The 13,032-nt window shown below is 50.4% G+C and overlaps 1 protein-coding gene across 1 annotated transcript in view; it reads left to right on the top strand.

Annotated features, from left to right (window-relative positions):
• Nucleotides 1–373: 373 nt before the first annotated feature.
• CFAP97D2 (CFAP97 domain containing 2) overlaps nucleotides 374–13,032 on the top strand; it is a 66,281-nt gene continuing 53,622 nt past the window's right edge. Inside the window, exon 1 of the mRNA XM_082246007.1 lies at nucleotides 374–496. The gene's annotated coding sequence lies outside the window, so the exon portion shown is untranslated. The remainder of the gene's footprint in view (nucleotides 497–13,032) is intronic.

Below are 13,032 nucleotides of genomic sequence, written 5' to 3'. Positions count from 1 at the left end.
AGTAGATTGCACAATCAGATTGCAATGTGTATGGATAGCTTAGTTGCACCAACTCTGCTAAAGACAGATGTTTTTATTTGGGAAAGTGTGGAGGTATGTGCCAGAATGACTTCCTTATAAGGCCTCTTGCACACAATACTCATGTGTGCATAGGCACATTACAATTAATGGGCTGTATTTTAGCTCAGTAAAAAAAAAGCTGTACTGAGCTTTTTCAGGCTGCAGTGTCCTAATGATAAAATAGTGACTAGCAGTGCCATAGGTGTGCAGTGATTGAACAGGCAGTAGTAACATTGTATCAGGTGATAAGTGATGCTGGATGCCGGCTGGCCAGGACCTCACATCTAAAGGGATGCCAGAATGCCTTCTTCTTCCATCTTTCATAGAGCTCAGCACAGAGCGGGAAGGGGATCTCATCCACCAACCTGGGACAACGTGCTTGCAGAAGGTGGGATGGACACGCCCAGCTGACTGCTAATAGGTTGACCATGACACAGTAGGTGACAAGGGGTGGAGCATACAGGTGTGATCACAGCTGTATTGGTGACAGAATTAAGTGAGGGGCGTGGTTTAAGTTCTGACAATAGCGATTGTTTTAAAGAGTAGAAGCCCAGTACAGAAGTACTAGCCAGGGGGGGGGTTCTGATCATAGAGCGATGATTAATATTATACACGGATACAAATACCTGGGATCATCCTCCTCTGTGATACTGTCAGCTGTAGAAATTCCTATTAGTCTTCATCATGCATTCTAAGAGAGCAAATTGTAATATATACTCTCTCAATGGAAGTATTTTTAAGACCCGGTCCACACTAGCGCGACTTGTCAGCCTGACAAGTCGCGCTCCCTCGTAGTCCATTGACTGCTACAGGACCCATTCTAATAGGAGCGACTCAAGTCGCTCCGACTTAGAAAAAGGGTCCTGTACTACTTCGGGGCGACCTCGGAGCGACTTGCATAGACATTCATTATGTGAAGTCCATGCAATTTGCTCCGAAGTCGTGGTGCATGGGAATGCACAAGTCGCCCCCGAAGTAGTACAGAGTCGTGTCGCCCCAGTGTGAACCGACTCTAAAGGCACTGTTCATCTTTTTGGAAAAAAATATAATAAATGCACCCTCGTTAATAAAAGAAAAATGTGCATTTATTATTTTTTATAATAAATAATAATAATAATAATTTTCAAAACCTGCAGAGTACTGCAAATGCGATCAATGCCTGACCAGTGCAATGCTTAGGCTGCTGCAAACTGTCCCCCCACTACAGGCAGGGGAGGACTGGACCAGGGGGCAGGGGGGGGCAATTGCCCCCCTGGGCTGCTCTGATGCCCCATAAAAAAGACTGCACCACTTCTGCCACAGACATGCCTAAAGGATTCCTGTAAAAGGGAAGTAAAAAAGTCCCTGCCGCTGACCTACTAAGTGTGGGATGAAGACAAGGACAGAGTGCAGGCTTTCCCTCCAGCATTGAGGGTGTAAACTGTGTCTGAGCAGAGGCCGGTTCCATGCCCCACTGGAAACTCTCCTCCCCTGGCCAGCCCGGACCGAGCTTCCCAGCTCCCCCCAACCAGCCTCTGCTGGCCAGGCCGGGAACCCGGATTTGGCTGGTGAGTAAAGAGTACCTGGAGCGGAGCTTTAGCATGGAATAGGGGTCAGGAGGAGGCCAGGAAGTGGGAGGGGGGCCGAGTCGCTGTACCATAGGCCTCTGGATTGTACTCGCCCCCTGGGCCAAAAGTTGCCAGTCAGCCCCTGACTACAGATCTGTACCTACCTATTGTTACTGAGCTGGAAGAAGTAATCAATGGACTATTAGTGTGGTGACGTCACAGAAATCTCATTGAAATTTAGAATGTCCCTCTGCCACAGTAACAGGTTAACATGAAACATGGTCACAAAGGTGGACTTAGCCTTTACAATTTTTTAAGAGGTCATGTGACTGCAAAACCCTGGTCAGTATGTCTGTCTGTGTAAGGCTGACAACACCTCTGATCTCTTAGAGCAGTGTTGTCATCTCACTGGCATCCATAGCTCTAAGGTGTTGTTGGCTCTAAAAGAATTCACATCCACCACACAGACACACTCAATGGAACATTGAGGCGGTCACATGACCACTTGAAAAAGTTTTTGTAAATGGTATTTACATTGAGAGTTTTGAGTAACCAGAAAATATAAGACCTGAGGGTTATTATATTGTCTTTCCATCTACTTTAAAGCTAAATTCCATTTATTTTGCATAGTTACATTGATCCAGCTTGGCCCAATGTAAGGGCTAGTTTACACTAGTGTTAGCCCTCCGAAGAGTGATCTGTGTTGGACTGCTCCTCAGAGGGTGTGTGACAGGCAGTAGGGAGATGCATAGAGAAAGATCCCAAACACCGCACACCTAACAAAGCCATTAGTAAACAGATGAAAGCAGCCTCAGCCAGCTTCATCCAAAGCCACGCCCTCAACGTGTTTCACCCCGCCCATGGGGCTTAATCATGGAGCCAGCACCAATTGCAGGAAACACCAGATGGATTTTTCAGAGACCTTAGGTTTTATAAGATTACAGGCGGTGTTATATCACCACCTCATTGCATGTTGTATTCCTGAAAATCCTACCTGCTACACCACACATGGTTATGGGGTGGCTGCTGTCCAAGCCCATTTAGGTGAATGGGTCATGCTCAGCGTAGAGTAGCTGAAGAGGGAGCAGTTGGGGGGGTGGTAAAGGAACAGCTCAACCCCATGGTTTTAACCAGTGATGGGACAAGGTCATATAGAGCCCAGGATCAACATGTCAATCTGCCCCCCCCCCCCCATGATGCATTAGCATTATGTGTCAGCACAAATCCCCCTACAAAAACACTGAGCACTAATCTGCATGCTTACCCCTGTACCTACCTCCTCCCAGTACAAATCCACCTCCCTGTACAATACTCTGCCCCCCCCCACCCCCACATGTAAATAATCAATCCTCCTAGCTCAAGTTTTCTACCTCTAAAATATCCCCTCTTAATACCATTTCACATCCCCCCCTCCCTGCACAAATTCCCCTCAACCCCCCCCCCCCCAGCACAAATCTTCTCACCCCCATCCCCCCTCCCAGCACAAATCCCACTAAATCACTCTTAGCACCTCCCCTCCCAAATTTCCTACAATAATACTTACCCCCTGTCGCATCCCAAATTCCTCCTTCCAACACAAATCCTCTCCCCCAATCTCCTTGTGGCCCCCCCACCTCACATGATACCACAGTGCCCAGGGCAGCCGCTCCTCCTGCCCACCCCTTGTCCTGACCCTGGTTTTAACATCCCCCCCAACCACAAGTATAAACAAGGCTCAAGTAAAATTTTACATCATACTTAGTGGATCCTTGTGGAAGTGGAAAATAACTATGGTAGTCTCCACTACTGCAGTGATCCTTCTCTGCTACTACAGTGATCCTTGCTGTCTTCTGGGTCCACCCCCGCTGCATAGTAACCACTGGAGGTCACTTGTTGGCATGGGTGCCATTCAGAGAAATGTTTGCGTTTTCCGAATGAACGCCAGGCATTCTCTGATTGGATAAGGTGGACAGGCAGGGCAGTAACATGTCAATCTCTACCTCATCCAATCAGAGAACACCTTGTAATAATTGAAAAGAATACAAGGGCTCCCTTGCCAATCAGACAACCCCCTGTGGTTACTGTGCAGCAGAGCAACTACTCGGCACAGCATCCAGAAGACAGGACCAGTGTAGTAGAAGCTGCAACTACAGTGAATCTCCTCTTCCACAGGGATCCCACAGGTATGGTATATGCATACTTAGATTGATCCAAGGCCGAGCAATGAAACCATACACCAAGAAACCAAACCTGGAGTACAGCTCTAAGTGATATTCCCAAAAGCTGCGGTAATGCACAGCTGTCCCTATCGGTGCACAAATCACCACCTCAAAGGACCGCACTAACAGACATAAACACTGTCATTGCCTGTATTCCTTTGAGGCACAGAAAACTTGTAATGAGTTTTGTAGGCTGCTATTATTCTCCAGCTTTTTTAATTGCCTGGCTGTCATGCTGATCCACCTACCTTTTGAGAAGTTTACTTATTTCAAGCATGCAACCAGTAAAATTAGATCTTTGGGTTTGCATAATGGCCAGGGAATCAGCATTTTCACACTGGAGTGGTAGTCTCCAAATTTTCATAAGCATGTTTTGATGATTCATTGGGCACCCGGTGGACAAACACTGTAGAGACAGACAGACAGACAGACAGACAGACAGACAGACAGACAGACAGACAGACAGACAGACAGACAGACAGACAGACAGATAGATAGATAGATAGATAGATAGATAGATAGATAGATAGATAGATAGATAGATAGATATCACAGGGAAGCTCATTGTGCTGCTGCTTCTCCTCCCCCAGCTCATATGCAGCTGAGAACAGAGGGAATGTGATCACTTATTTAAAAAAAAAAAGTATCTTTATATCTATAGAAAAATGCTTTGCCTTAAATTTCTATTTTAAACTGAATAGGTTGTTTTACAAGGTGATCGTTTATAATCACTTTAATGAGTGGTGAGAGGAACCAGACACTCTGCTAGGTTTACATTGCTGTCTGTGTCCTTGTTAAGGTGACCATAAACTATACAATAAGATTGCACAATCTTCTTTAGATCTACCATCAACTATGCAATACAAAGGTCTGCCTGACATGACACTAATTTAACAGATTTCCCTCCTATTACATAGTTTTGGTCAATCTAAATCAGGTTGTACGGAGATTGTACAGTGTATGTCCAACTTCCACACCCCTTCTTTTTATACAGTGTATGCCCAGCCTTCGGGAGATTTAGCCTGTCTGTTTGTCCTAATCATCAATTTCACTAGGAATGAGATATTCACATTGGCTCTAGCCAATGACATATACAGCACATTTGCAGTAATGCTCTGCAATCAGGGCACGCTGAGTGTGTCCTGAATGCAGATCACCATGCCACCATGATGGCTCCTGTGAACATGTGTGGGAGTGACGTCATCACGGCTCGGCCAATTAAAAAGCCAGAGAGTGCAAGCCTAAAAGGAAGACCAGGTGAAGATGGAAGCTCCAGCAGTGGTGACAGCGCGCCGCTGGAGGGCACTGTTTGAAAGGTATGTCTGCCATAATGTGCTAGTATGCGGCACATACTAGCACATTATGGCTGCATTGGTACTGGCTATTTTTTTAAGCATTTTCTATTGTTTTAACGCTTCCCTACTCTCTCCAAAATGTTTTGGTTCTTTTGATTCTTCCCATAACACAAGCTGTATGGAATGATCCAGGAAGTTAGCACCACCTAGTGGTTAAAGACGGTTCCTGCAAAACAGTAGCTGAGCTACAGTATTAGGATGAGATAAGAAAAAGATGTGACAGATGTGGTCAGGTCATCTGGTTGTATATATCAGGGATTTCCAAACTAGGAAGGCCACATCATATATTTTACGAATGATCAGGAGCTGAAAAAAATCAATTGCAAGTGCAATTGAAATGAATTAATATATTTTACTTGGATCTCCTTTGTAATTAGCATTATATGATTCAGAACAAAAGAGAAACAACTTAGGTAAAACAAAACAAAGTCCCTTTTACATCCGTGTCCCCATCAGAATCCCTGCTTACATAAGTGTTCCAATCAGAGTCCTCCCACAAACAGTGTCCCAAATAGAGACCTCCCCCTACATCAGTGTCCCCATCAGAATCCCTGCTTACATCAGTGTTCCAATCAGAGTCCCCCCACCAACAGTGTCCTAATTAGAGACCTCCCCCTACATCAGTGTCCCCATCAGAATCCCTGCTTACATCAGTGTTCCAATCAGAGTCCTCCCACAAACAGTGTCCCAAATAGAGACCCCCCTACATCAGTGTCCCCATCAGAATCCCTGCTTACATCAGTGTTCCAATCAGAGTCCCCCCACCAACAGTGTCCTAATTAGAGACCTCCCCCTACATCAGTGTCCCCATCAGAATCCCTGCTTACATCACTGTTCCAATCAGAGTCTCCCCACCAACAGTGTCCCAATTAGAGACCTCCCCCTACATCAGTGTCCCCATCAGAATCCCTGCTTACATCAGTGTTCCAATCAGAGTCCTCCCACCAACAGTGTCCCAATTAGAGACTCCCCCCCCCCTACATCAGTGTCCCCATCAGAATCCCTGCTTACATCAGTGTTCCAATTAGAGTCCTCCCACAAACAGTGTCCCAAATAGAGACCCCCCTAAATCAGTGTCCCCATCAGAATCCCTGCTTACATCAGTGTTCCAATCAGAGTCCTCCCACCAACAGTGTCCCAATTAGAGACTCCCCCCCCTACATCAGTGTCCCCATCAGAATCCCTGCTTACATCAGTGTTCCAATCAGAGTCCCCCCACCAACAGTGTCCTAATTAGAGACCTCCCCCTACATCAGTGTCCCCATCAGAATCCCTGCTTACATCACTGTTCCAATCAGAGTCCCCCCACCAACAGTGTCCCAATTAGAGACCTCCCCCTACATCAGTGTCCCCATCAGAATCCCTGCTTACATCAGTGTTCCAATCAGAGTCCTCCCACCAACAGTGTCCCAATTAGAGACTCCCCCCCCCTACATCAGTGACCCCATCAGAATCCCTGCTTACATCAGTGTTCCAATCAGAGTCCCCCCACCAACAGTGTCCTAATTAGAGACCTCCCCCTACATCAGTGTCCCCATCAGAATCCCTGCTTACATCAGTGTTCCAATTAGAGTCCTCCCACAAACAGTGTCCCAAATAGAGACCCCCCTAAATCAGTGTCCCCATCAGAATCCCTGCTTACATCAGTGTTCCAATCAGAGTCCTCCCACCAACAGTGTCCCAATTAGAGACTCCCCCCCCTACATCAGTGTCCCCATCAGAATCCCTGCTTACATCAGTGTTCCAATCAGAGTCCCCCCACCAACAGTGTCCTAATTAGAGACCTCCCCCTACATCAGTGTCCCCATCAGAATCCCTGCTTACATCAGTGTTCCAATCAGAGTCCCCCCACCAACAGTGTCCCAATTAGAGACCTCCCCCTACATCAGTGTCCCCATCAGAATCCCTGCTTACATCAGTGTTCCAATCAGAGTCCTCCTACCAACAGTGTCCCAATTAGAGACCCCCCCCCCTACATCAGTGTCCCCATCAGAATCCCTGCTTACATCAGTGTTCCAATCAGAGTCCTCCCACAAACAGTGTCCCAAATAGAGACCCCCCTACATCAGTGTCCCCATCAGAATCCCTGCTTACATAAGTGTTCCAATCAGAGTCCTGCCACAAACAGTGTCCCAAATAGAGACCCCCCTACATCAGTGTCCCCATCAGAATCCCTGCTTACATCAGTGTTCCAATCAGAGCCCCCCCCACCAACAGTGTCCTAATTAGAGACCTCCCCCTACATCAGTGTCCCCATCAGAATCCCTGCTTACATCAGTGTTCCAATCAGAGTCCTCCCACAAACAGTGTCCCAAATAGAGACCCCCCTACATCAGTGTCCCCATCAGAATCCCTGCTTACATCAGTGTTCCAATCAGAGTCCCCCCACCAACAGTGTCCTAATTAGAGACCTCCCCCTACATCAGTGTCCCCATCAGAATCCCTGCTTACATCAGTGTTCCAATCAGAGTCCCCCCACCAACAGTGTCCCAATTAGAGACCCCCCCTACATCAGTGTCCCCATCAGAATCCCTGCTTACATCAGTGTTCCAATCAGAGTCCTCCCACCAACAGTGTCCCAATTAGAGACCCCCCTACATCAGTGTCCCCATCAGAATCCCTGCTTAGATCAGTGTTCCCTCCTACTCCTGCCTCCTCTGATATCTCGGACTCTGAGTCTGACCCAGCCACCCCGCCGGGTCAGGTACTGTCACGGAACCATGAACCAGACGTACAACAACAGATAAGTGAAAATAAGAAGGCTTTATTGAAAATCAAGCTGTAAACCAAAAGTCCAAACGGATGGCGAAACCGAGGCAGAGTCCTTGCGAAGCCAGAGGTCAGGAACCAGGAGGGTAGTCAGACGAAGCCGGGATCAGGAACCAGCAGGGTAGTCAGCCGAAGCCAGGATCAGGAACCAGCAGGGTAGTCAGACGAAGCCAGGATCAGGAACCAGCAGGGTAGTCAGACGAAGCCAGGATCAGGGACCAGAAGCAGCAGCAGTCTTAGAAGCATGTGAACACAGGAGGACCAAGCAAGGAACTGAAGCCACAGACCTCCTATATATATGAGCTAGGCATCCAGCTCCTCCCAGTGGGAAGGAGGAGCCGCAGGGTGGGAGGCTACAAGAAACCCAGAAACCAAGATGGCCGCCAGCACATGTCAAACGAAGGAGAACAGCAAGAAGGTAAGACCATGACAGTACCTCCCCCTCAAGGGCCCCTCCTCCGCGGAGTAAAGAACGGTTTCTGAGGGAAGCGTGCGTGGAAGGCTCGGAGCAAGGCAGGAGCATGGACATCTGCGGAGGGAACCCAGGAACGCTCCTCTGGACCATAACCACGCCAATGAACCAAAAACTGCACCCGACCGCGGACCAGGCGTGAGTCCAGGATATTGCTCACCTCATACTCCTCACGATTGCCCACTTGGACCGGACGAGGCCGAGGAACCGAGGAAGTGAAACGATTACACACCAGTGGCTTCAACAGGGAGACATGAAACACGTTGGAGATCCGCATGCCAGGAGGAAGCGCAAGGGCATAGGCTACCGGGTTTACCCTGCGAAGCACTCGGAAGGGACCAACAAAGCGAGGCGCCAGCTTGGGAGTGGGCACTCGAAGGTTGAGGTTGCGGGTGGACAACCATACACGGTCACCGGCCTGGTAGGAAGGAGCAGGCGCTCGTCTGCGATCAGCCTGGAGTCTCTGGCGCTGCGCAGAGACCTCAAGGGACTTCTGGATCTGTACCCAAGAAGCACGTAGGACGGAAAGGTGATCCTCCACAGCCGGAATATCCTGGGGAGAGAATACCTCCGGTAACACGGCAGGTTGGAACCCATAATTGGCCATGAAGGGAGACGTCCCAGAGGAAGAGTTCACCGCCGTGTTCCTGGCAAACTCAGCCCAAGGCAGGAGGTCAACCCAATTGTCTTGGTGATCGGAGACATAGCAACGAAGGAATTGCTCCAAGGCCTGATTGGATCGTTCTGCGGCCCCATTGGACTGAGGGTGGTAGGCCGAGGAGAAGGAGAGATGAATCCCCAACTGGGAGCAAAAGGCGCGCCAGAACCTGGACACAAACTGACTCCCCCGATCCGACACAATCTCCTTGGGCAAACCGTGCAACCGGAAGACCTCCCTGGCAAAAATCGTGGCCAACTCCTGTGCAGAGGGTAACCTCTTGAGAGGAACACAGTGGCACATTTTGGAAAATCGATCCACAATCATGAGAATGACCGTATGGCCTCGGGATGCAGGGAGGTCCACAATGAAATCCATCCCCAGGTGTGACCATGGGCGCTCCCCGGTGGCTATGGGTTGCAGAAGGCCCAACGGAAGGTTCCGAGGGGACTTACTCTGGGCACAAACGGAGCATGCCGCTACATATGCGGCGATGTCGGAACGTAGGGAAGGCCACCAGAACAGACGTGAAACAGCCCAGGACAGCTGATTCTTTCCAGGATGCCCCCCGGTCTTGGAGTTATGGTAGGTTCGCAACAACCGAGTGCGCAACTCCTCAGGCACAAAACATCTGCCGTTGGGTCTCCCAGAGGGAGCACCAGATTGAGCCGCCAAAATCTGCTCACCCAGGGGAGAGGTCAGGCTGGTGCGAATGGCGGCCAGGATCTGATTCGGAGGTATGACCGAAGTCGGAATCGACTCCTCCCTGGACAGGTCGGAGTACTGCCGTGATAAGGCATCCGCCCTGATGTTCTTGGAACCGGGTAGGTAGGAGACCACGTAATTAAAACGTGACAAGAACAGAGCCCATCTGGCCTGACGTGGTGTCAATCTCTTGGCCTCAGAAAGGTAGGTCAGATTCTTGTGGTCCGTCAGGATGAGGACCGGAACCACCGAACCCTCGAGCAAGTGCCTCCATTCTTTAAGGGCCTGCACGATGGCCAATAACTCCCTGTCACCAATCTGATAGTTGCACTCCGCGGAAGACAGTTTCCGGGAGTAAAACCCACAAGGAAGCAGAGGACCCTCTGGTGTTCTACGCTGAGACAGAAGGGCGCCTACTCCCGTCTCAGACGCGTCCACCTCGAGGACAAAGGGCAACCCAGGGTTGGGATGCGACAGAATCGGAGCCGACACAAAGGCGGACTTTAGAGCCTCAAAAGCTCGGATGGCCTCGAGCGGCCAGACCTGGGAATTACTGCCCTTCCTAGTCAGATCCGTGAGAGGCTTGGCTAGCATGGAAAAGTCCCTGATGAACTTCCGATAATAATTGGCGAAGCCCAAAAAGCGCTGCAGGGAGCGAAGACCACTGGGCTGGGGCCACTGTAAGACAGCCGAAACCTTCTCAGGATCCATGGAGAACCCCTCAGCGGAAATGATGTAACCTAAGAAGGTTACCTGGGATCGGTGAAATTCGCATTTCTCAAGCTTACCGAACAGCTTGTTCTCTCGTAACCGTTGCAACACTCGTCTGACATCCAGAATGTGGGTCTCCATGGATTCAGAATATACCAAGATGTCATCCAAATAGACCACCACACACTGCTGCAACAGGTCACGGAAAACATCGTTAATGAATTCCTGAAAGACTGCGGGCGCATTGCACAACCCAAAGGGCATAACCAAGGATTCATAATGACCGGTCCTGGTGTTAAACGCGGTCTTCCACTCATCGCCCGCCTTGATCCTTACCAGGTTATATGCCGCCCTCAGGTCGAGTTTGGTAAAGACCGTGGCCCCTTAAGGCGAATCGAACAGCTCGGAAATAAAGGGTATCGGGTAAGCGTTCTTGATCGTGATGCGATTGAGACCCCTGTAATCGATGCAAGGCCTCAACTCACCGCCCCTCTTTTCCACAAAGAAAAATCCACCCCCTGCTGGGGACGAGGATTTGCGAATGTGTCCGCGTAAAAGCGCCTCCTTCACGTACTCCTCCATGGCCTCATTCTCCGCTACCGACAGTGGATAGACCTTGCCACGAGGAGGAACGGCACCAGGTTGTAACTCGATGGCACAATCGTATGGGCGGTGCGGAGGTAGGGCAACCGCGCGCACCTTATCGAATACATCCCGGTACTCCTCGTATTCAGGAGGCAACAGAGAGTCCGAGGAAGTACACAGCAACTTGACAGGCCCATGGATGCAACTAGCCCCACACTGCGGTGACCACGAGAGGATCTCGGCCGATCTCCAATTGAAAGTCGGATTATGCTTCTGGAGCCAGGGGTACCCCAAGACCACCGAGTAGTGTGGAGACGAAATAACCTGGAAGCAGACCGACTCTCTGTGAACGGCACCAATGGCTATCCCCACTGGAAGGGTCTCATGAGTCACGTGTGGCGGCAGAAGGGGTCTGCCGTCTATCGCCTCAAGAGCCAGTGGAGAACCTCGGGCCTGCAGAGGAATGGAATTGGCGGCAGCGAACACACTATCAATGAACAAACCACCAGCACCAGAGTCCACCAACGCCTGGGTCGTCACTGAGCCCCCGACCCAGGAGAGGACAACAGTGATCAGTGGTTTGTCAACACGGGAAACCGGGGACGAGGAGACTCCACCCAAGATCTGCCCCCGACAGGATCTCAGGTGCGAGCGTTTCCCGGACGGTTCAGACATGCCAACCGAAAATGCCCACCGAGACCACAGTACATGCATCGACCCTCGCGTCTTCGGAGTACCCTCTCCCCCTCGGACAGGCGAGCAAAGCCCAGCTGCATGGGTTCACCCCCAGCCAAGTCATCCCCAGGAGGCGTGGGAGGAGAGGGAGGCACGGGTGGGACAGCAAAGGTAGGCGCCAATCTGTTAGGAGGCCTCCGCAGACTCTCCTTAAAGGAAGGTCTCTCCCTGAGTCTGGTGTCAATCAAAATCAAGAAAGAAATAAGAGACTCGAGCTCCACTGGTAGGTCCTTAGCTGCAACCTCATCCTTCAAGGCATCCGAGAGACCATGAGAGAAAGCAGCGACCAGAGCCTCATTATTCCAGGCCACCTCTGCTGCCAGGGTACGAAACTCAATGGCGTATTCAGCTACGGATCGTGAACCCTGTCTGATGGACATAAGGAGCTTCGCAGCAGAGGCAGCACGAGCCGGCACATCGAATACCCTCCGAAGAGAATCAACAAAACCGGAAAACTCGGCAACCACCGGATTGTTGTTCTCCCATAAAGGGCTGGCCCAGGCCAAGGCCTTGTCCGAGAGCAGCGAAATTAAGAAGCCCACCTTTGATCTCTCAGTAGGAAAGGCATGTGGCAGCAACTCGAAATAAATGCCCACCTGGTTAAGGAAACCTCGGCACTGAGTTGGCTCTCCCCCAAAGCGCTGTGGAAGGCGGGCAGAACCGGTCATACCCCGAAACACCGCAGGCGCAACAACAGGTGTCGGGGTAGACTCTGGCGCAACAACCGGAGCGGCAGTAGGAGCGGACCCAGGAGCGACAACCGACCCATCGGCAACGGGAGCGAAATGAGCCGTGCGTTCAAGCAGGGTTTGCAACGCCACGGGGAACCGACCCAACAGGTGATCCTGCTGATCAAGTCTGGCAACCAGCGTGGGTAGCGAGGATGGCCCTGTACCGTCAGAATTCATGGCTTGGTCCTAATGTCACGGAACCATGAATCAGACGTACAACAACAGATAAGTGAAAATAAGAAGGCTTTATTGAAAATCAAGCTGTAAAGCAAAAGTCCAAACGGATGGCGAAACCGAGGCAGAGTCCTTGCGAAGCCAGAGGTCAGGAACCAGGAGGGTAGTCAGACGAAGCCGGGATCAGGAACCAGCAGGGTAGTCAGCCAAAGCCAGGATCAGGAACCAGCAGGGTAGTCAGACGAAGCCAGGATCAGGAACCAGCAGGGTAGTCAGACGAAGCCAGGATCAGGGACCAGAAGCAGCAGCAGTCTTAGAAGCATGTGAACACA

This window comes from Pelophylax lessonae (genome assembly GCF_965119305.1).
Source record: "Pelophylax lessonae genome assembly, chromosome: 2".
NCBI classification, from domain to species: Eukaryota; Metazoa; Chordata; class Amphibia; order Anura; family Ranidae; genus Pelophylax; species Pelophylax lessonae.
This window is presented reverse-complemented; position numbering and strand designations above follow the sequence as displayed.